Raw genomic sequence first — 25,290 nt, 5'->3', positions numbered from 1 at the left:
ATACTGTGCGGTCAGTATTAAAAACTAGAAAAATCCACCACAGAGTTTACAAAAATCTCCACACCTGACTAAAGGTGTGGAGGGTAAATCTGCTTCCCAGAGCTTCCAGCTTAACTGAATAAATCCATACTGACAAGCTGGACTAGAAAAAACATAGAAAGTGCAGAAAGATTAAGTCCAAAACAAGTGGACTGCAAAAGAACAAGCAAGGACTTATCTTTGCTGAACTGGTCAGAATATCAGGGAAATCCAAGCAGAGATGTGAATCCAACCAGGAACCATTGACAACTGGCACAGGCTGAAGGAAAGAACCAGCCTAAATAGTCGAGCCAGAAAGACAATCAGTGGAAGCAGCTGCTGACTACTAAATCCAAGGAGCAGCAGTACCACTTAAAACCACCGGAGGGAGCCCAAGAGCAGAACTCGCAAAAATGCCACTTACAACCACTGGAGGGAGCCAAAGAGCGGAATTCACAACACTCCACCAGTGACTGTCACCAATTTTCTTAAGTCTAGCCAATTTGTCCCGACCTTCAGTGTGTTATTGTGTTATCTAACATGTTGAGTCCATATAGCAGATCTTTTATAGATTTCTGAGAAAAAGACTGCTGTCTTCTCTAAAATGCCAAAGAATGATTTTACTAAATAGGCAGATTTCGTAGTATCAACAATGACAAGGTTAAATATATGTGCATAACACCAAGTAAACAAAGAGCTGCATGACATGTTCTTTATGTGGGTCTGAACACCATTGTAGTATCCACTCATATTAGCAGCTCCATCAATAGAACAGCCAACTATATTGGTAACACGCAGAAAAAATAATGTATCTAATTGCTTTTCCAACCCTGAGAAAAGATCTTGCCCAGTTGTGCTACTGACATTAATTAGAGAAAAAAGTCTTTCATGGACAGTCCTTTTTCAAACAAACTTAATTACAATTTTTAACATACAAAAAAAGGGACAGGAAAGGAAGTTCGGTAAAATAAGGAAAGGGGTAGGGTATTTTGCTTTGCTAATCTTTATTGGGGAACAAAACAAAGGAAAAGGAATGTCAGAGGGAAAAGGAAAAGGGTACAATAACAAATAAACTTAACAGTAATATTCATAACCATTTAGATGCTGTTAGAGGTTTACAATTAAATAATTAAACATATTCAAAAGCCAAAATCAAGTCGAAGTTGGAGAGAAACAATAAAATAACGTATTCAAGAAATAAAACTAGACCAAGGTTCTCATCTCTTATAATTATTTGCTATTGCAATAACTCATTTCATATGAAATATGTAGAGCGGCTATCACATTTTTGGTGACCAAAAAGATATGTATAATTATTGGTTTATATATCGGATAGATATTATGAAGTTCTAAAGAAAGCAGAGCCATTTGAGGTGTTAAAGTAATACCTTGTTTAGTAATTTTATTAATCAAAATAGAGATTTCTTTCCATAAAGGCTGAAACTTAGGACATCCCCAAAATACAGTCATATGAAAAAGTTTGGGCACCCCTATTAATCTTAAGCTTAATGTTTTATAAAAATTGTTTTTTTTGCAACAGCTATTTCAGTTTCATATATCTAATAACTGTTGGACAAAGTAATGTTTCTGCCTTGAAATGAGGTTTATTGTACTAACAGAAAATGTGCAATCTGCATTCAAACAAAATTTGACAGGTGCATAAGTATGGGCACCCTTATCATTTTCTTGTTTTAAATACTCCTACCTACTTTTTACTGACTTACTAAAGCACTTTTTTTTGGTTTTGTAGCCTCATTGAGCTTTGAACTTCATAGCCAGGTGTATGCAATCATGGGAAAAGCTACTTAAAGTGGCCACTTGCAAGTTGTTCTCCTGTTTGAATCTCCTCTGAAGATTGGCATCATGGGCTCCTCAAAACAACTGTCAAATGATCTGAAAACAAAGATTATTCAATATAGTTGTTCAGGGGAAGGATACAAAAAGCTGTCTCAGAGGTTTAACCTGTCAATTTCCACTGTGAGGAACATAGTAAGGAAATGGAAGAACACAGGTACAGTTCTTGTTAAGGCCAGAAGTGGCAGGCCAAGAAAAACATCAGAAAGGCAGAGAAGAATGGTGAGATCAGTCAAGGACAATCCTCAGACCACCTCCAGAGAGCTGCAGCATCAACTTGCTGCAGATGGTGTCACTGTGCATCGGTCAACTATACAACGTACTTTGCACAAGGAGAAGCTGTATGGGAGAGTGATGCGAAAGAAGCCATTTCTGCAAGCACGCCACAAACAGAGTCGACTGAGGTATGCAAAAGCACATTTGGAGAAGCCAATTTCTTTTTGGAAGAAGGTCCTGTGGACTCATGAAACCAAGATTGAGTTGTTTGGTAATACAAAAAGGCGTTACGCATGGCGGCAAAAAAACACAGTGCGTTGTATAGTTGACCGATGCACAGTGACACCATCTGCAGCAAGTTGATGCTGCAGCTCTCTGGAGATGGTCTGAGGATTGTCCTTGACTGATCTCACCATTCTTCTTCTCTGCCTTTCTGATGTTTTTCTTGGCCTGCCACTTCTTCATATGACTGTATATGAATCAAGTCACCTTTTAGGCTACAGCCTCTCCAACATTCAGAAGATTTACCTTGGAATATTCTAGCCATTTTAGAAAATACCATCTTGATACTAATTTAAAAAATGATCCATCACACACAAATATTAGATGAATATGTTAATTTAAAAGCCAGTTGCCATTGTTCTGATGTAATTGTGGTATTAAGATCTTTCTCCCAATTTTTCTAAATTCTGATTTAAACAGTCATAAATATTTTTTTACTTCCAATACAATTATTTGGGTTGCACAATAGTAGACTCGTAGTTTCTCTAACTAGAGATTTTTTTTTTAGCAAGGTAAGCAAAGATTTTTTTATTGATGCTAAAATGATGAAGTCCTGACTACTTAGGTTATTTTGATCTATTAATAGTTGATTTGGTATAAAGTCTTTTCCATCATATAGATCCTTTATTTTAATTATTGTTTTGAGTTTCCAATAGTCTGGGATTTTCTGATCAGATATTAGTTCAATGAACTTTAGGGGTACATTTTAACTTGATCAAATCATATCCCTTTATATTTTGTGCTTCTTGTTTTGCTAGGTACCTCTATGCCAGTAAAGTGTCTGATAAAGTAAATGGCTCAAAATTAGCTTTGATATTGGAATGTTATTGTTTAAATGTTGTTTAAAAACTAGCGTTTTACATGCTACCCTAGCTCTTTTTTGTTCCAAATTAAATTATTTAAAAGAGTTTGTAATCTTCTCAAAAATTTAAGCTGGTAAGTTAGTGGTATAGCTCTGAAAATGTATACAATTTTTGGCAAAGAAAAAAGTTTAGAAGTAATAATTCTACCAACCAAAGATAGATCATACTTTGAAAAAGTATTTAATTCTGTTTGTATATCTTTAGTAATTTTTATTAAATTTAATTCAATAGTCTTGTGATAATTTCTATTAAGATGTACACCTAGATATGAAATAGCCTCCTTTTCCCATTCAAATAAAGAAAAACTCTTAATATTATTAACCATTGAGTCGTTTATATGGAAATCCAGAATTTTCGACTTAGTAGTGTTGATTTTGTAGTAGGAGAGGTTTGAAAATTCTATAGTTAAAAGAGTTTCTTTGAAGAAGGTTGATGGATTAGAAAGACTAAAAATAACATCGTCTGCAAACAGTCCTATTTTATACTGTTTTTTACCTATTTGTGTACCCGTTATTTTTTGATTCATTCTTATATGTTCTGCAAGTGGTTCCATTACCAAGGCGAATAATAAAGATGAGAGTGGGCATCCTTGCCTAGTACCATTCGTTATTGGTACTGGATTGGATAGTATGTTATTTACAAATATTTTAGCTGATGGATAGGCATATAATGCCATAATCATTTTAATTAGTTGAGAATTAAACCCAAATTTAAAAAGCATTGCAGTCAAAAAATCCCAATTGATCCTGTCAAAGGCTTTTTTGGCATCAAGTGCTAATAAAGCAGATGAGATTTTATTATGCTTCATTATATTTATTAAATTAAGAATTTTTCTGGTGCCATCGCTTGTTTGTCGCCCTTCAATAAGACCCAATTGGTCCTTGTAAATTATTTCTGGGAGGATTTTTTGAAGTCTGTTGGCAATTAGTTTTGAATAAATTTTTACATCAGTATTAATTAACAATATGGGTCAATAATCTTTTACCGATTCAAGGTCGCCTTTGGGTTTGGACATGGACAGTCTTATCCTTCACATATCGCAAAATGATGCTGCACTGTTCTTGAACAGAAACATCTTGTGTGCTGTCCATTTCCACACTGAACTTAACAGCATTTTTCACATCCTGACTTATTTAGTCTTTCACCATTTTTCCCATGATTACAATAAGACCGTTAACTGAAGTTGTACTTAAAAATGTCCTTTGCTATGTGGGTGTGCTTTTTTTTTTTACTAATTGCCACAACATCATCTACATGTTTTTTCAGCGTGCTATCACACTTGCTAAGAAGCAATGCTATCTCCAGAAAATTTCCGTGATTGAGATCAGGATTTAGCAAAAAATTAGCAGCATCATCCTTTCCCTTGTATGCAAGGCAAAACGTGGCTATGTCAATTACTTTTTTAGCAACAGCACAATTTTGTTGTATTTTTTTCTTTTTGTTGGCTAAATTTATATTGCTCATTGTTTCAATGTCAGTTTTTTTTTCAGCAGACAAATAAGCTGTTGCAGATGACTGATGTTGGATTGATTCCTCATGTTCCTTTATGCGATACAAATACACATGTATTTTATCAATTGTCCAGCCATTAATGAAATGGCTTCTTCTGTTTCTACAAAATGCCATGCATGTAGAGCAAACTAGATTTTGAGTTTGTGCACAGTAGGACAGCTATTTGAATGGCACTACCACCTGGCACAGCCTTGAAGTAAACTTTGTGTCCATGAAATGTCAATGTATGGGTACCATCACGATTGTTGAATTGGATGATTTTCCAAAAAAGACCACCTTTGTATTTAAATTGCACATGATATGGTGCTCAAAAAGCAATGCAGGTGTCTGGTGTTGAAGACTCATCACGTTACATCATAGACTGAGCAAAAGTTTGTTCTGTACAATCCTGATCAACAGTGGGTGATGTGTAAGGCTCTGTGGCATCACGTTATATTTACAGAAGTCGATTCATCTGTCACTAACTCAGGTTGAGTAGCAGCTTCCGAGGTTGAGGCTGTTGGCTGCCCAAATCTTTCACTGGCAATGCCTCTTGGTTGCCATAATTTTTGCTGACCTGATGCTGAACCAGCTTTGGCTAGCCACTTTCTTGATGTCTCAAGTCTCTTTACTGCACTAGACTTGTATTTTTTATTTTTTCCAACAGCTTCTTCTGGCTTGCCTTTTAAATCTGAATTTCTTTTAGAAGACAATCTGCTATCTTCTTCCTATAGAAAAAAATTGTAATGTTAATATTCGCTAATTAAAGTTTGTGCATTCTCTCTAATAAAACTTCTAACTACAATCTTTGAATACAAGTCTGTGCACTTGTACTTTACATAGCCATCTCAAACTTATTTTGCAGCATATAGAAACATTATGGATACAAAAGACACTGCATTGCTTCAAAAGAAGAATGTTGCATCAATAGGGAGACCTGTCAGCTTACATGTATGATGTCAGGTTAGAAAATGGGTCCAACTTACAGAACAACATAGGAGAGCTGACAGATCCACTATATACTACACCACACGGGATACATCCTATACAGTGGGGAAAATAAGTATTTGATACACTGCCAATTTTGCAAGTTTTCTCACCTACAAAGAATGGAGAGGTGTGTAATTTTTATCGTAGGTACACTTTAACTGTGAGAGACAGAATCTAAAAATAAAATCAAGAAAATCACATTGTATGAGTTTTACATAATTAATTTGCATTTTATTGCATGAAATAAGTATTGATACAACAGAAAAACAGAACTTAATATTTGGTACAGAAACCTTCATTTGCAATTACAAAGGTCAGACGTTTCCTGTAGTTCTTGACCAAGTTTGCACACACTGAAGCAGGGATTTTGACCCACTCCTCTATACAGATATTCTCCAGATCTTTCAGGGCTGTCGCTGGGCAACATTTAGTTTCAGCTCGCTCCAAAGATTTTCTATTGGGTTCAGGTCCGGAGACTGGCTAGGCCACTCCAGAACCTTAAAATGCTTCTTATGGAGCTACTCCTTAGTTGTCCTGGCTGTGTATTTCGGGTCATTGTCATGATGGAAGACCCAGCCACGACCCATCTTCAATGCTCTTACTGAAGGAAGGAGTTTGTTAGCCAAAATCTTGTGATACATGACCTCATCTATCCTCCCTTCAGTACAGTGCAGTCATCATGTCCCCTTTGCAGAAAAAACTCCCAAAGTATGATGTCTCCCACACCATGCTTCACGGTTGGGATGGTGTTGATGGGGTTGTACTCATCCTTCTTCTTCCTCCAAACATGGCGAGTGGAGTTGATACCAAAAAGCTTGATTTCTGGTCTTATCTGACCACATGACCTTCTCCCATGCCCCTTCTGTATCATCCAGATGGTCATTTGCGAACTTCAAATGGGCCTGGACATGTGCTGATGTGAATAGGGGGTCCTTGCATGCCATGTAGGATTTTAATCCATGATGGCATAGTGTGCTGCCAACTGTAATGTTTGAGACTGTGTTCCCAGCTATCTTCAGGTCATTGACCAGGTCCTCCTGTGTAGTTCTGGGCTTATTCTTGACCTTTCTCATAATCATCCCTACTCCATGAGGCAAGATCTTGCATGGAGCCCCAGACGGAGGAAAATTGACCGTCATCTAGTGTTTCTTCCATTTTCCAATAATTGTTGCCTTCTCACCAACCTGCTTGCCTATTGTACTGTAGCCAATCCCAGCCTTGTGCAGGTCTACAATTTTGTCCCCGGTGTCCTTAGACAGCTCTTTGGACTTGGCCATGGTGGAGAGGATGAAGTGTGATTGAGTGTGTGGACAGGTATCTTTTATACAGGTAACGAGTTAAAACAGGTGCAATTAATACAGGTAAAGAGTGCAGAGTGAGAGGGCTTCTTAAAGAAAAACTAACTGGTTTGTGAAAGCCAGAATTATTGCTGGTTGGTAGGTTATCAAATACTTATTTCATGCAATAAAATACAATTTCATTACTTGAAAATCTTGCAATGTGATTTTGTTTTTTGTTACTTTTACATTCTGCCTCACAGTTGAAGTGTACATATGATAGAAATCACAGACCTCTCCATTCTTTGTAGATGGCAAAAATTGCAAAAACGACAGTGTATCAAATACTTATTTCCCCACTGCCTATACTACACCACACAGGACTCATCCTCTACACTGTGTTCCAAATTATTATGCACAAAGAGTTTAGGAGTGATAAGGTTAGAATTTTTTGTTTGTCATTTAAACTCATTTTTGGTGATGTGTGTCAGGGCTCTTTATATCACTGAAAGCAATTGCAGATACCTGTGCAAATTAGTTTGGCAGGTGTGTCCAAATAAAGGCAAGACTACTTAAGAAGGTTGTTCCACATTATTAAGCAGCCTACATTTTTTGCCAAAATGGGAAAGAAAAAGGATGTGTCGGCTGCTGAGAAGCAACAAATTGTGGAGTATTTAGGTCAAGGCATGACTACAATCAACATTGCCAAGACACTTCATCGTCATCATCGCACAATCCAGAAGTATGTAGCTGATTCCAAGCACACACGTGTGTGTGCTGATAAGGAAAAATTGAGGACTCTTTCCAACAGGCAATTGCGTAAGGTTAAAAGAGCAGCTGCAAAAATGCCTTGTCATAGCAGCAGACAAGTTTTTGAAGCTGCTGGTGCCTCCAACGACCCCAGAACGACAAGATGCAGGGTCCTTCAGAGGTTTGCAGCTGTGCGTAAGCCATCCTGTCGACCACCTCTGTCATGGTTCTCAATGGCAAGAGACCGCAGTAAAGCATACAAAGGACTAGCTCTTGGAAGATGGGAACTCGAGCTGACTGTGAGCTAAACCTACCGCACAACTAACAGTGGCCGGGTAGCGTGCCTACGTTTTATCCCTAGACGCCCAGCGCCAGCCGGAGGACTGCCTGACCCTAGCAGAAGAAAATACAGACCTGGCTTACCTCTAGAGAAATTTTCCCCAAAAGGCAGACAGTAGCCCCCACATATATTGTCGGTGATTTTAGAGGAAATTGACATACGAAGTATGAAGATAGGTTTAGCAAATTGAGGTCCGCTTAATAGATAGTAGGAAGACAGAAAAGGGAACTTCACAGTCAGCTGAAAACCCTTTTCAAAACACCATCCTGAAATTACTTTAAGACTCTAATATCAACTCATGACACTAGAGTGGCAATTTCAGCTCACAAGAGCTTCCAGCCTCAGAAATATTCAAACACAGAGAACTGGAACAAAAATGCAAAACAAACTTAGGACTACAAGTCCAACTTAGCTGATAGTAGTCTAGGAGCAGGAACATGCAACAGAAAGGCTTCTGGTAACATTGTTGGCCGGCATAGAAATGACTGAGGAGCAAGGTTAAATAGAAAACTCCCACATCCTGATGGAAACAGGTGAACAGAGGAGATGAAGCACACAAGTTCGGTACCACCAGTGACCACCGGGGGAGCCCAGAAACCCAATTCACAACAGTACCCCCCCCTCAAGGAGGGGGCACCGAACCCTCACCAGAACCACCAGGGCGATCAGGATGAGCCCTATGAAAGGCACGGACCAAATCGGAGGCATGAACATCAGAGGCTGTCACCCAAGAATTATCCTCCTGACCGTAGCCCTTCCACTTGACCAGATACTGAAGTCTCCGTCTGGAAACACGGGAGTCCAAGATCTTCTCGACAACGTATTCCAACTCACCCTCAACCAACACCGGAGCAGGAGGCTCAACGGAAGGCACAACCGGTACCTCATACCTGCGCAACAATGACCGATGGAAGACATTATGAATAGAAAAAGATGCAGGGAGGTCCAAACGAAAGGACACAGGGTTAAGAATCTCCAATATCTTGTACGGGCCGATGAACCGAGGCTTAAACTTGGGAGAAGAAACCTTCATAGGGACAAAACGAGAAGACAACCACACCAAGTCCCCAACACAAAGACGAGGACCAACACGACGACGGCGGTTGGCAAACTGCTGAGTCTTCTCCTGGGACAACTTCAAATTGTCCACCACATGCCCCCAAATCTGATGCAACCTCTCCACCACAGCATCCACTCCAGGACAATCCGAAGACTCCACCTGACCGGAAGAGAAACGAGGATGAAACCCCGAATTACAGAAGAAAGGAGAAACCAAGGTGGCAGAACTAGCCCGATTATTGAGGGCAAACTCCGCCAAGGGCAAAAAGGCAACCCAATCATCCTGATCCGCAGACACAAAACACCTCAAATAAGTCTCCAAGGTCTGATTAGTTCGCTCGGTCTGGCCATTAGTCTGAGGATGGAAAGCAGACGAAAAAGACAAATCAATGCCCATCCTAGCACAGAATGCTCGCCAAAATCTAGACACGAATTGAGTTCCCCTGTCAGAAACGATATTCTCCGGAATACCATGCAAGCGAACCACATTTTGAAAAAACAGAGGAACCAGCTCGGATGAGGAAGGCAATTTAGGCAAGGGGACCAAATGGACCATCTTAGAGAAACGGTCACACACCACCCAGATGACAGACATCTTCTGAGAAACAGGGAGATCAGAAATAAAATCCATGGAGATGTGAGTCCAAGGCCTCTTCGGAATAGGCAAAGATAACAACAATCCACTAGCCCGAGAACAACAAGGCTTGGCCCGAGCACAAACATCACAAGACTGCACAAAACCTTGCACATCTCGCGACAGGGAAGGCCACCAGAAGGACCTAGCCACCAAATCCCTGGTACCAAAGATTCCAGGATGACCAGCTAACGCAGAAGAATGGACCTCCGAGATGACTCTACTGGTCCAATCATCCGGAACAAACAGTCTACCAGGCGGGCAACGATCAGGTCTATCCGCCTGAAACTCCTGCAAGACCCGTCGCAAGTCTGGGGAAACAGCAGATAATATCACCCCATCCTTAAGGATACCTGTAGGTTCAGAATTACCAGGGGAATCAGGCTCAAAACTCCTAGAAAGGGCATCCGCCTTCACATTTTTAGAACCCGGTAGGTAAGAAACCACAAAATTAAACCGAGAGAAAAATAACGACCAGCGCGCCTGTCTAGGATTCAGGCGCCTGGCAGACTCAAGATAAATCAAATTCTTGTGGTCGGTCAATACCACCACCTGATGTCTAGCCCCCTCAAGCCAATGACGCCACTCCTCAATAGCCCACTTCATAGCCAAGAGCTCCCGATTACCAATATCATAATTTCGCTCAGCGGGCGAAAATTTACGAGAAAAGAACGCGCAAGGTCTCATCACGGAGCAGTCGGAACTTTTCTGCGACAAAACCGCCCCAGCTCCGATTTCTGAAGCGTCGACCTCAACCTGAAAAGGAAGAGTAACATCAGGCTGACGCAATACAGGGGCGGAAGAAAAGCGGCGCTTAAGCTCCCGAAAGGCCTCCACAGCAGCAGGGGACCAATCAGCAACATCAGCACCCTTCTTAGTCAAATCAGTCAACGGCTTAGCAACATCAGAAAAACCAGTTATAAATCGACGATAAAAATTAGCAAAGCCCAAAAACTTCTGAAGGCTCTTAAGAGAAGAGGGTTGCGTCCAATCACAAATAGCCTGAACCTTGACAGGGTCCATCTCAATGGAAGAGGGGGAAAAAATGTACCCCAAAAACGAAATCTTTTGAACCCCAAAAACACACTTAGAACCCTTTACACACAAGGAATTAGAGCACAAAACCTGAAAAACCCTCCTGACCTGTTGGACATGAGAGTCCCAGTCATCCGAAAAAATCAAAATATCATCTAGATACACAATCATAAATTTATCCAAATATTCACGGAAAATGTCATGCATAAAAGACTGAAAGACTGAAGGGGCATTTGAAAGACCAAAAGGCATTACTAAATACTCAAAATGGCCCTCAGGCGTATTAAATGCGGTTTTCCACTCATCCCCCTGCTTAATTCGCACTAAATTATACGCCCCACGAAGATCAATCTTAGAGAACCACTTGGCCCCCTTTATTCGAGCAAACAAATCAGTAAGCAGTGGCAAAGGATACTGATATTTAACCGTGATTTTATTCAAAAGCCGATAATCAATACACGGCCTCAAAGAGCCATCTTTTTTAGATACAAAGAAAAAACCGGCTCCTAAGGGAGATGACGAAGGACGAATATGTCCCTTTTCCAAGGACTCCTTAATATATTCCCGCATAGCAGCATGTTCAGGCACAGATAGATTAAATAAACGACCCTTTGGAAACTTACTGCCCGGAATCAGATCTATAGTACAATCGCAATCTCTGTGCGGAGGTAGTGAACCAAGTTTAGGCTCCTCAAAAACGTCACGATAATCAGATAAAAATTCCGGAATCTCAGAGGGAATAGATGACGAAATGGAAACCAAAGGTACGTCCCCATGAGTCCCCTGACATCCCCAGCTTAACACAGACATTGCTTTCCAGTCGAGGACTGGGTTATGAGATTGCAGCCATGGCAATCCAAGCACCAACACATCATGTAGATTATACAACACAAGGAAGCGAATAATCTCCTGGTGATCCGGATTAATACGCATAGTTACTTGTGTCCAGTATTGTGGTTTGTTACTAGCCAATGGCGTGGAGTCAATACCCTTCAGAGGTATAGGAACTTCCAGAGGCTCTAAATTAAACCCACAGCGTTTGGCAAAGGACCAATCCATAAGACTCAAAGCGGCGCCAGAGTCGACATAGGCGTCCGCGGTAATAGACGATAAAGAGCAAATCAGGGTCACAGACAGAATAAACTTAGACTGTAAAGTGCCAATTGAAACAGACTTATCAACCTTCTTAGTACGTTTAGAGCATGCTGATATAACATGAGTTGAATCACCACAATAGAAGCATAACCCATTTTTTCGCCTAAAATTCTGTCGTTCGCTTCTGGACAGAATTCTATCACATTGCATAATCTCTGGCGCCTTCTCAGTAGACACCGCCAAATGGTGCACAGGTTTGCGCTCCCGCAAACGCCGATCAATCTGAATGGCCATAGTCATGGACTCATTCAGACCTGTAGGCACAGGGAACCCCACCATAACATCTTTAATGGCATCAGAGAGACCCTCTCTGAAATTCGCCGCCACGGCGCACTCATTCCACTGAGTAAGCACAGACCACTTACGAAATTTTTGGCAGTATATTTCAGCCTCATCTTGCCTCTGAGACAGGGCCATCAAGGCTTTTTCAGCCTGAATCTCTAAATGAGGTTCCTCATAAAGCAACCCCAATGCCAGGAAAAACGCATCCACATTGAGCAACGCAGGATCCCCTGGTGCCAAAGCAAATGCCCAATCCTGAGGGTCGCCCCGGAGCAAGGAAATTACAATCCTGACCTGCTGTGCAGGATCTCCAGCGGAGCGAGATCTCAGAGACAAAAATAATTTACAATTATGTTTGAAATTCTGGAAGCGAGATCTATCCCCGGAGAAAAATTCAGGTAAAGGAATTCTAGGTTCAGATATAGGAGCATGAATTACAAAATCCTGTAAACTTTGAACCTTCATAGCGAGATTATTCAAACCTGTAGCTAAACTCTGCTGATCCATTTTTATCAGGTGAAATCAGAACCATTCAAGGATTAGAAGGAGAGAGAGACGAAGGCTGCAGCAAGCAGAGATGCAAGTGAATGAACCAATGAGCAAACTCAGGGAAAAAAAAAAAAAAAAAAAAAAAAAATTCTCTGCAGACTTCTTTTCTCTCCTTTCTTCTGCCAATTATTTTAACCCGCGGCCGGCCAAACTGTCATGGTTCTCAATGGCAAGAGACCGCAGTAAAGCATACAAAGGACTAGCTCTTGGAAGATGGGAACTCGAGCTGACTGTGAGCTAAACCTACCGCACAACTAACAGTGGCCGGGTAGCGTGCCTACGTTTTATCCCTAGACGCCCAGCGCCAGCCGGAGGACTGCCTGACCCTAGCAGAAGAAAATACAGACCTGGCTTACCTCTAGAGAAATTTTCCCCAAAAGGCAGACAGTAGCCCCCACATATATTGTCGGTGATTTTAGAGGAAATTGACATACGAAGTATGAAGATAGGTTTAGCAAATTGAGGTCCGCTTAATAGATAGTAGGAAGACAGAAAAGGGAACTTCACAGTCAGCTGAAAACCCTTTTCAAAACACCATCCTGAAATTACTTTAAGACTCTAATATCAACTCATGACACTAGAGTGGCAATTTCAGCTCACAAGAGCTTCCAGCCTCAGAAATATTCAAACACAGAGAACTGGAACAAAAATGCAAAACAAACTTAGGACTACAAGTCCAACTTAGCTGATAGTAGTCTAGGAGCAGGAACATGCAACAGAAAGGCTTCTGGTAACATTGTTGGCCGGCATAGAAATGACTGAGGAGCAAGGTTAAATAGAAAACTCCCACATCCTGATGGAAACAGGTGAACAGAGGAGATGAAGCACACAAGTTCGGTACCACCAGTGACCACCGGGGGAGCCCAGAAACCCAATTCACAACAGTACCCCCCCCTCAAGGAGGGGGCACCGAACCCTCACCAGAACCACCAGGGCGATCAGGATGAGCCCTATGAAAGGCACGGACCAAATCGGAGGCATGAACATCAGAGGCTGTCACCCAAGAATTATCCTCCTGACCGTAGCCCTTCCACTTGACCAGATACTGAAGTCTCCGTCTGGAAACACGGGAGTCCAAGATCTTCTCGACAACGTATTCCAACTCACCCTCAACCAACACCGGAGCAGGAGGCTCAACGGAAGGCACAACCGGTACCTCATACCTGCGCAACAATGACCGATGGAAGACATTATGAATAGAAAAAGATGCAGGGAGGTCCAAACGAAAGGACACAGGGTTAAGAATCTCCAATATCTTGTACGGGCCGATGAACCGAGGCTTAAACTTGGGAGAAGAAACCTTCATAGGGACAAAACGAGAAGACAACCACACCAAGTCCCCAACACAAAGACGAGGACCAACACGACGACGGCGGTTGGCAAACTGCTGAGTCTTCTCCTGGGACAACTTCAAATTGTCCACCACATGCCCCCAAATCTGATGCAACCTCTCCACCACAGCATCCACTCCAGGACAATCCGAAGACTCCACCTGACCGGAAGAGAAACGAGGATGAAACCCCGAATTACAGAAGAAAGGAGAAACCAAGGTGGCAGAACTAGCCCGATTATTGAGGGCAAACTCAGCCAAGGGCAAAAAGGCAACCCAATCATCCTGATCCGCAGACACAAAACACCTCAAATAAGTCTCCAAGGTCTGATTAGTTCGCTCGGTCTGGCCATTAGTCTGAGGATGGAAAGCAGACGAAAAAGACAAATCAATGCCCATCCTAGCACAGAATGCTCGCCAAAATCTAGACACGAATTGAGTTCCCCTGTCAGAAACGATATTCTCCGGAATACCATGCAAGCGAACCACATTTTGAAAAAACAGAGGAACCAGCTCGGATGAGGAAGGCAATTTAGGCAAGGGGACCAAATGGACCATCTTAGAGAAACGGTCACACACCACCCAGATGACAGACATCTTCTGAGAAACAGGGAGATCAGAAATAAAATCCATGGAGATGTGAGTCCAAGGCCTCTTCGGAATAGGCAAAGATAACAACAATCCACTAGCCCGAGAACAACAAGGCTTGGCCCGAGCACAAACATCACAAGACTGCACAAAACCTTGCACATCTCGCGACAGGGAAGGCCACCAGAAGGACCTAGCCACCAAATCCCTGGTACCAAAGATTCCAGGATGACCAGCTAACGCAGAAGAATGGACCTCCGAGATGACTCTACTGGTCCAATCATCCGGAACAAACAGTCTACCAGGCGGGCAACGATCAGGTCTATCCGCCTGAAACTCCTGCAAGACCCGTCGCAAGTCTGGGGAAACAGCAGATAATATCACCCCATCCTTAAGGATACCTGTAGGTTCAGAATTACCAGGGGAATCAGGCTCAAAACTCCTAGAAAGGGCATCCGCCTTCACATTTTTAGAACCCGGTAGGTAAGAAACCACAAAATTAAACCGAGAGAAAAATAACGACCAGCGCGCCTGTCTAGGATTCAGGCGCCTGGCAGACTCAAGATAAATCAAATTCTTGTGGTCGGTCAATACCACCACCTGATGTCTAGCCCCCTCAAGCCAATGACGCCACTCCTCAATAGCCCACTTCATAGCCAAGAGCTCCCGATTACCAATATCATAATTTCGCTCAGCGGGCGAAAATTTACGAGAAAAGAACGCGCAAGGTCTCATCACGGAGCAGTCGGAACTTTTCTGCGACAAAACCGCCCCAGCTCCGATTTCTGAAGCGTCGACCTCAACCTGAAAAGGAAGAGTAACATCAGGCTGACGCAATACAGGGGCGGAAGAAAAGCGGCGCTTAAGCTCCCGAAAGGCCTCCACAGCAGCAGGGGACCAATCAGCAACATCAGCACCCTTCTTAGTCAAATCAGTCAACGGCTTAGCAACATCAGAAAAACCAGTTATAAATCGACGATAAAAATTAGCAAAGCCCAAAAACTTCTGAAGGCTCTTAAGAGAAGAGGGTTGCGTCCAATCACAAATAGCCTGAACCTTGACAGGGTCCATCTCAATGGAAGAGGGGGAAAAAATGTACCCCAAAAACGAAATCTTTTGAACCCCAAAAACACACTTAGAACCCTTTACACACAAGGAATTAGAGCGCAAAACCTGAAAAACCCTCCTGACCTGTTGGACATGAGAGTCCCAGTCATCCGAAAAAATCAAAATATCATCTAGATACACAATCATAAATTTATCCAAATATTCACGGAAAATGTCATGCATAAAAGACTGAAAGACTGAAGGGGCATTTGAAAGACCAAAAGGCATTACTAAATACTCAAAATGGCCCTCAGGCGTATTAAATGCGGTTTTCCACTCATCCCCCTGCTTAATTCGCACTAAATTATACGCCCCACGAAGATCAATCTTAGAGAACCACTTGGCCCCCTTTATTCGAGCAAACAAATCAGTAAGCAGTGGCAAAGGATACTGATATTTAACCGTGATTTTATTCAAAAGCCGATAATCAATACACGGCCTCAAAGAGCCATCTTTTTTAGATACAAAGAAAAAACCGGCTCCTAAGGGAGATGACGAAGGACGAATATGTCCCTTTTCCAAGGACTCCTTAATATATTCCCGCATAGCAGCATGTTCAGGCACAGATAGATTAAATAAACGACCCTTTGGAAACTTACTGCCCGGAATCAGATCTATAGTACAATCGCAATCTCTGTGCGGAGGTAGTGAACCAAGTTTAGGCTCCTCAAAAACGTCACGATAATCAGATAAAAATTCCGGAATCTCAGAGGGAATAGATGACGAAATGGAAACCAAAGGTACGTCCCCATGAGTCCCCTGACATCCCCAGCTTAACACAGACATTGCTTTCCAGTCGAGGACTGGGTTATGAGATTGCAGCCATGGCAATCCAAGCACCAACACATCATGTAGATTATACAACACAAGGAAGCGAATAATCTCCTGGTGATCCGGATTAATACGCATAGTTACTTGTGTCCAGTATTGTGGTTTGTTACTAGCCAATGGCGTGGAGTCAATACCCTTCAGAGGTATAGGAACTTCCAGAGGCTCTAAATTAAACCCACAGCGTTTGGCAAAGGACCAATCCATAAGACTCAAAGCGGCGCCAGAGTCGACATAGGCGTCCGCGGTAATAGACGATAAAGAGCAAATCAGGGTCACAGACAGAATAAACTTAGACTGTAAAGTGCCAATTGAAACAGACTTATCAACCTTCTTAGTACGTTTAGAGCATGCTGATATAACATGAGTTGAATCACCACAATAGAAGCATAACCCATTTTTTCGCCTAAAATTCTGTCGTTCGCTTCTGGACAGAATTCTATCACATTGCATAATCTCTGGCGCCTTCTCAGTAGACACCGCCAAATGGTGCACAGGTTTGCGCTCCCGCAAACGCCGATCAATCTGAATGGCCATAGTCATGGACTCATTCAGACCTGTAGGCACAGGGAACCCCACCATAACATCTTTAATGGCATCAGAGAGACCCTCTCTGAAATTCGCCGCCACGGCGCACTCATTCCACTGAGTAAGCACAGACCACTTACGAAATTTTTGGCAGTATATTTCAGCCTCATCTTGCCTCTGAGACAGGGCCATCAAGGCTTTTTCAGCCTGAATCTCTAAATGAGGTTCCTCATAAAGCAACCCCAATGCCAGGAAAAACGCATCCACATTGAGCAACGCAGGATCCCCTGGTGCCAAAGCAAATGCCCAATCCTGAGGGTCGCCCCGGAGCAAGGAAATTACAATCCTGACCTGCTGTGCAGGATCTCCAGCGGAGCGAGATCTCAGAGACAAAAATAATTTACAATTATGTTTGAAATTCTGGAAGCGAGATCTATCCCCGGAGAAAAATTCAGGTAAAGGAATTCTAGGTTCAGATATAGGAGCATGAATTACAAAATCCTGTAAACTTTGAACCTTCATAGCGAGATTATTCAAACCTGTAGCTAAACTCTGCTGATCCATTTTTATCAGGTGAAATCAGAACCATTCAAGGATTAGAAGGAGAGAGAGACGAAGGCTGCAGCAAGCAGAGATGCAAGTGAATGAACCAATGAGCAAACTCAGGAAAAAAAAAAAAAAAAAAAAAAAAATTCTCTGCAGACTTCTTTTCTCTCCTTTCTTCTGCCAATTATTTTAACCCGCGGCCGGCCAAACTGTCATGGTTCTCAATGGCAAGAGACCGCAGTAAAGCATACAAAGGACTAGCTCTTGGAAGATGGGAACTCGAGCTGACTGTGAGCTAAACCTACCGCACAACTAACAGTGGCCGGGTAGCGTGCCTACGTTTTATCCCTAGACGCCCAGCGCCAGCCGGAGGACTGCCTGACCCTAGCAGAAGAAAATACAGACCTGGCTTACCTCTAGAGAAATTTTCCCCAAAAGGCAGACAGTAGCCCCCACATATATTGTCGGTGATTTTAGAGGAAATTGACATACGAAGTATGAAGATAGGTTTAGCAAATTGAGGTCCGCTTAATAGATAGTAGGAAGACAGAAAAGGGAACTTCACAGTCAGCTGAAAACCCTTTTCAAAACACCATCCTGAAATTACTTTAAGACTCTAATATCAACTCATGACACTAGAGTGGCAATTTCAGCTCACAAGAGCTTCCAGCCTCAGAAATATTCAAACACAGAGAACTGGAACAAAAATGCAAAACAAACTTAGGACTACAAGTCCAACTTAGCTGATAGTAGTCTAGGAGCAGGAACATGCAACAGAAAGGCTTCTGGTAACATTGTTGGCCGGCATAGAAATGACTGAGGAGCAAGGTTAAATAGAAAACTCCCACATCCTGATGGAAACAGGTGAACAGAGGAGATGAAGCACACAAGTTCGGTACCACCAGTGACCACCGGGGGAGCCCAGAAACCCAATTCACAACACACCTCTATCCACTGCACACAAGCAGAAACGGCTCCAGTGGGCCAAACGATACATGAAGACTGACTTCCAAACTGTTTTGTTCACCGATGAGTGCCGTGCAACGCTCGATGGTCCAGATGGATGGAGTGGAGGATGGCTGATTGATGGACACCCCAACAAGGAGGAGGTGGAGTAATGTTTTGGGCTGGAATCATGGGGAGAGAGATTGTCAGCCCCTTTATGATCCCTGAAGGGGTAAAGATGAACTCCATAATCTATGTGGAGTTTCTAAAACAACACTTCCTGCCATGGTTCAAGAGGAAGAACCGTGCTTTCCGCAGCAAGATCATTTTCATGCATGATAATGCACCGTCTCATGCTGCAAAAAACACATCTGCATCTCTGGCTGCTATGGGCATAAAAGAGGACAAACTTATGGGGTGGCCACCATCTTCCCCTGACCTCAACCCCATTGAGAACCTCTGGAGCATCATCAAAAGGAGTGTCTATGATGGCGGGAGGCAGTTCACATCTAAGCAACAGCTCTGGGAGGGTATTCTGTCCACATGCAAAACAAATGAAGCAGAAACCATCCTAAAACTGACAAATTCAATGGACGAGAGAGTTCAGAAGCTTCTTTCGAACAAGGGGTCCTAAGTGCAAATGTAACATCACCTAGAATAAAGTTTTCACTTGAAAACTGTTTTATTTCACTTTGTAATAAGCTGATAATGCTTATAACTTCCCACTTGACCATTTTTTTGTTCAAAATAAAAAAAAGGTTGCAAACTCTGCTGTGCATAATAATTTGGAACATGCATTTTGAGTGTTTATTTTTTTTTTAAAAGATACTGTTTTCATAGACAGTTTGTTCCAAAACATTGCAATTATACTAGAATAGTAGATGACTGGAAAATAACAATGACTGCAATTCAGATAGGTAATTTAGAGAAAATATGAGGAAATATTATTTGCATAATAATTTGGAACACAGTGTATATACTGCTCTGCACAGTAGAGGTCCTCCTATATGCTACTGGCAGTATTCTACTGCTTCCAGCAATGAAGAGGACCAAAGCAATGACACAGTGGCAGAAGACATCTACTGCTACGTATTTTATTACACACAGGGAACTTACATTACTGATACCACTCTGGTGGTGAAATCAAAAATACCCCAGCGTAATACTTTAAAGGAATTGATTTATGAAATTATTGCAATAATTATGTGATGTAATTATGTGATTAATGTGCAAAGCTAATTTAAGTTAAGTGTCATTTACATAAACTATTATATTGCTTGACTTGCTCAAAAGTTTACATACCCCAGCAGAATTCTTGCTTTCTTGGCCTTTTTTTCAGAGAATATGAATGATAACACCAAACCTTTTTCTCCACTCATGGTTAGTGGTTGGATGAACCCCATTTATTGTCAAACTACGGTGGCTCAGTGGATAGCACTGCAGCCTTGCAGCGCTGGAGTCCTGGGTTCTAATGCCACCTTGGATAACATCTGCAAGGAGTTTGTATGTTCTCCCTGTGTTTGCGTGGGTTTCCTCCAGCACTCCGGTTTCCTCCCACATTCCAAAGACATACTGATAGGGAATTTAGATTGTGAGCCCCATCGGGGACAGTGATGATAATGTGTGAGCTATATACCCACCCCTGGACGAAGCTTTCCTGAGCGAAACGTGCGGCGGGTGTCGTGGGTCCCTGGCTGGTGGTCTATACTGGGTAAATATGTTCCCTTTACTTGCTTTTTTCTAATGTTGTTATTATATCCTCTGATGCTTCGGCTTACAATGATTCTGAACCCTTAAAAACATTACCATTTGTTGATACTTATATTTATTCCTAGCTGGTACTTTGCACTTTATCTTTATATAAACTATTATTTTATCATATATGTTGTGAATTAGACTTTTTTGGCTCCCTCTTGTGGTCACTAGTGGTATGACTCTGGGATTGTCTTTCCTCAGTTTGGCACCCACCTGGGTCGTTAGTCCAGGGGTGTTGCTATATAGACTTCCTGAATTCTCAGTCTGGTGCCTGGCATCGTTGTAATCAGTCCTTTCTGTTTGCTCCTGTCTGCTGGTCCTGGTTCTTGCAAAATTAAGCTAAGTCCTGCTTCCTTGTTTTTTGGTTATTTGCATTGCTCTTATTTTTGTCCAGCTTGTACTAAATGTGATTCCTGATTTTGCTGGAAGCTCTAGGGGGCTGGTATTCTCCTCCCGGGCCGTTAGACGGTTCGGGGGTTCTTGAATATCCAACGTGGAAATTTTGATAGGGTTTTTTGCTGACCGTATAAGTCATCTTACTATATTCTGCTATTAGTCAGTGGGCCTCTCTTTGCTAAATACCTAGTTCATTCTTACGTTTGTCTTTTCTTCTTACCTCACCATTATTATTTGTTGGGGGCTTGTATCCAACTTTTGGGGTCTTTTCTCTGGAGGCAAGAAAGGTCTATCTTTTCCCTTCTAGGGTTAGTTAGTTCTCCGGCTGGCGCGAGACGTCTAGAACCAACGTAGGCACGTTCCCCGGCTGCTGCTATTTGTGGTGCTAGGATTAGATATACGGTCAGCCCAGTTACCACTGCCCTATGAGCTGTTTTTTTGTGTTTGCAGACTTGGTATTTATTTCTGAGACCCTCTGCCATTGGGGTCATAACAGTATGCCAGGCCTAAGTTGAATGTTTAATGCATTGCAGAAGTGGGATAATAAGAAAGGAAATTCTGAGGTTTTTTTTGTTTTTTTTCCTCTCTTTCTTCCTCCCCTTTACCTCTGAGTGGCTTAAGCTTGCTGCAGACATGAATGTCCGGACTTTGATTACAAGTGTGGATCAGCTTGCTGCTCGTGTGCAGGGCATACAGGATTTTGTTACCAGTAGTCCAATGTCTCAACCTAAAATACCTATTCCTGAACTGTTCTCTGGAGACCGATTTAAGTTTAGGAATTTCAGGAATAATTGTAAATTGTTTCTGTCTCTGAGACCCCGTTCGTCTGGAGACTCAGCTCAGCAAGTTAAAATTGTTATCTCTTTCTTGCGGGGCGACCCTCAGGATTGGGCTTTCTCGCTAGCGCCAGGAGATCCGGCATTGGCGAATATTGATGCATTTTTTCTGGCGCTCGGATTGCTTTACGAGGAACCCAATCTTGAAATTCAGGCAGAAAAAGCCTTGCTGGCTATTTCTCAGGGCCAGGATGAAGCTGAAGTGTATTGCCAAAAATTTTGGAAATGGTCCGTGCTTACTCAGTGGAATGAGTGTGCTCTGGCCGCAAATTTCAGAAATGGCCTTTCTGAAGCCATTAAGAATGTGATGGTGGGTTTCTCCATTCCTACAAGTCTTAATGATTCCATGGCGCTGGCTATTCAAATTGACCGGCGTTTGCGGGAGCGCAAAACTGCTAATCCTCTGGTGGTGTTGTCTGAACAAACACCTGATTTAATGCAATGTGATAGAATTCAGACTAGAAATGAACGGAAAAATCATAGACGTCAGAATGGGTTGTGTTTTTACTGTGGTGATTCTACACATGTTATATCAGCATGCTCTACACGCCTAACAAGGGTTGTTAGCCCCGTTGCCATTGGTAATTTGCAACCTGAATTTATTTTTTCTGTGACTTTAATTTGCTCATTGTCTTCCTACCCTGTTATGGCGTTTGTGGATTCAGGTGCTGCCCTGAGTCTTATGGATCTGTCATTTGCCAAGCGCTGTGGTTTTGTTCTTGAGCCATTGGTAAATCCTATCCCTCTTAGAGGTATTGATGCTACGCCATTGGCGGAAAATAAACTGCAGTTTTGGACACAGGTAACCATGTGCATGACTCCTGAACATCGAGAGGTGATTCGTTTTCTTGTTCTGCATAAAATGCATGATTTGGTCGTTTTGGGTCTGCCATGGTTACAGACCCATAATCCAGTCTTGGATTGGAAGGCTATGTCTGTGTCAAGTTGGGGCTGTCAGGGAATTCATGGTGATTCCCCACCGGTGTCTATTGCTTCCTCTACTCCTTCGGAAGTTCCTGAGTATTTGTCTGATTATCAGGATGTATTCAGCGAGTCCAGGTCCAGTGCTCTTCCTCCTCATAGGGACTGTGACTGCGCTATAGATTTGATTCCAGGTAGTAAATGTCCTAAGGGAAGATTATTTAATCTGTCTGTACCTGAGCATACCGCAATGCGTTCGTATATCAAGGAATCTCTGGAGAAGGATCATATCCGTCCATCCTCTTACCCTCTTGGTGCGGGATTCTTTTTTGTGGCCAAGAAGGACGGATCTTTGAGACCTTGTATTGACTATCGGCTTCTGAATAAAATCACTGTTAAATTTCAGTATCCTTTGCCTCTGTTGTCGGACTTGTTTGCCCGGATTAAAGGTGCCAAGTGGTTCACCAAGATAGATCTTCGTGGTGCGTACAACCTTGTGCGCATTAAGCAAGGAGATGAATGGAAAACTGCATTTAATACGCCCGAAGGTCATTTTGAGTACTTGGTGATGCCTTTTGGGCTCTCTAATGCTCCTTCAGTGTTTCAGTCCTTTATGCATGATATTTTCCGGAAGTATCTGGATAGATTTATGATTGTTTATCTGGATGATATTCTGTTTTTTTCTGATGACTGGGACTCGCATGTGGAGCAGGTCAGGATGGTGTTTCAGGTTTTGCGTGAGAATACTTTGTTTGTTAAGGGCTCAAAGTGTCTCTTTGGAGTACAGAAGGTTCCCTTTTTGGGTTTTATTTTTTCCCCTTCTGCGGTGGAGATGGACCCAGTCAAGGTCCGAGCTATTCATGATTGGACTCAACCCACGTCAGTTAAGAGTCTTCAGAAGTTCTTGGGTTTTGCTAACTTCTACCGTCGTTTTATCGCTAATTTTTCTAGCGTTGTTAAACCTTTGACGGATATGACCAAGAAAGGTTCTGATGTTGCTAACTGGGCTCCTGCAGCCGCGGAAGCTTTCCAAGAGTTGAAGCGCCGGTTTACTTCGGCGCCTGTTTTGTGCCAGCCTGATGTCTCACTTCCCTTTCAGGTTGAAGTGGATGCTTCTGAGATTGGGGCAGGGGCCGTTTTGTCGCAGAGAGGCCCTGGTTGCTCTATAATGAGACCATGTGCCTTTTTCTCTAGGAAGTTTTCGCCTGCTGAGCGGAATTATGATGTTGGCAATCGGGAGTTGTTGGCCATGAAGTGGGCATTTGAGGAGTGGCGTCATTGGCTCGAGGGTGCTAAGCATCGTGTGGTGGTCTTGACTGATCACAAAAATCTGATGTATCTCGAGTCTGCTAAACGCCTGAATCCTAGACAGGCCCGTTGGTCATTGTTTTTCTCCCGTTTTGACTTTGTGGTCTCGTATTTACCAGGTTCAAAGAATGTGAAGACTGATGCTCTTTCAAGGAGCTTTGTGCCTGACTCTCCTGGAGTCACAGAACCAGTTGGTATTCTTAAAGAGGGAGTAATCTTGTCAGCCATTTCTCCAGATTTGCGACGTGTGTTGCAGAGATTTCAGGCTGGTAGACCTGACTCTTGTCCACCTGACAGACTGTTTGTTCCTGATAAGTGGACCAGCAGAGTCATTTCCGAGGTTCATTCCTCGGTGTTGGCAGGGCATCCGGGAATTTTTGGCACCAGAGATTTGGTGGCTAGGTCCTTTTGGTGGCCTTCCTTGTCACGGGATGTGCGGTTATTTGTGCAGTCCTGTGGGACTTGTGCTCGAGCTAAGCCTTGCTGTTCTCGTGCCAGCGGGTTGCTCTTGCCCTTGCCTGTCCCGAAGAGGCCTTGGACACACATTTCCATGGATTTCATTTCGGATCTTCCGGTGTCTCAAGGAATGTCTGTCATCTGGGTGATATGTGATCGCTTTTCCAAGATGGTCCATTTGGTATCTTTGCCTAAGCTGCCGTCCTCTTCCGATCTGGTTCCTTTGTTCTTTCAGAATGTGGTTCGTTTACACGGCATTCCTGAGAATATCGTGTCTGACAGAGGATCCCAGTTTGTTTCCAGGTTCTGGCGATCCTTTTGTGCTAAGATGGGCATTGATTTGTCGTTTTTGTCTGCCTTTCATCCTCAGACTAATGGACAAACGGAGCGAACTAATCAGACTCTGGAGGCTTATTTGAGGTGTTTTGTTTCTGCAGATCAGGATGATTGGGTGACCTTCTTGCCGTTGGCAGAGTTTGCCCTTAATAATCGGGCTAGTTCTGCTACTTTGGTCTCGCCATTTTTCTGCAACTCTGGTTTCCATCCTCGTTTTTCCTCGGGACATGTGGAGCCTTCTGACTGTCCTGGGGTAGATTCTGTGGTGGATAGGTTGCAGCAGATTTGGAATCATGTGGTGGACAACTTGAAGTTGTCACAGGAGAAGGCTCAGCGTTTTGCCAACCGCCGCCGCGGTGTGGGTCCCCGACTTCGTGTTGGGGATTTGGTATGGCTGTCTTCTCGATTTGTTCCTATGAAGGTCTCCTCTCCAAAATTCAAGCCTCGCTTCATCGGTCCTTACAAGATATTGGAAATCCTTAATCATGTGTCCTTTCGCTTGGATCTTCCGGTGTCGTTTGCCATTCACAACGTGTTCCATAGGTCTTTGTTGCGGCGGTACGTTGTACCTGTGGTTCCTTCTGTTGAGCCTCCTGCTCCGGTGTTGGTTGAGGG

The 25,290-nt window shown here is 42.8% G+C and overlaps 1 long non-coding RNA gene across 1 annotated transcript in view; it reads right to left on the bottom strand.

Annotated features, from left to right (window-relative positions):
- Nucleotides 1–1,883: 1,883 nt before the first annotated feature.
- Nucleotides 1,884–25,290, bottom strand: part of LOC143781128 (uncharacterized) — a 60,261-nt gene continuing 36,854 nt past the window's right edge. The window contains exon 3 of the long non-coding RNA XR_013216579.1: nucleotides 1,884–1,911. This is a non-coding gene — a long non-coding RNA (uncharacterized LOC143781128). The remainder of the gene's footprint in view (nucleotides 1,912–25,290) is intronic.

The sequence above is a fragment of the Ranitomeya variabilis genome, chromosome 6 (assembly GCF_051348905.1).
Source record: "Ranitomeya variabilis isolate aRanVar5 chromosome 6, aRanVar5.hap1, whole genome shotgun sequence".
NCBI classification, from domain to species: Eukaryota; Metazoa; Chordata; class Amphibia; order Anura; family Dendrobatidae; genus Ranitomeya; species Ranitomeya variabilis.
This window is presented reverse-complemented; position numbering and strand designations above follow the sequence as displayed.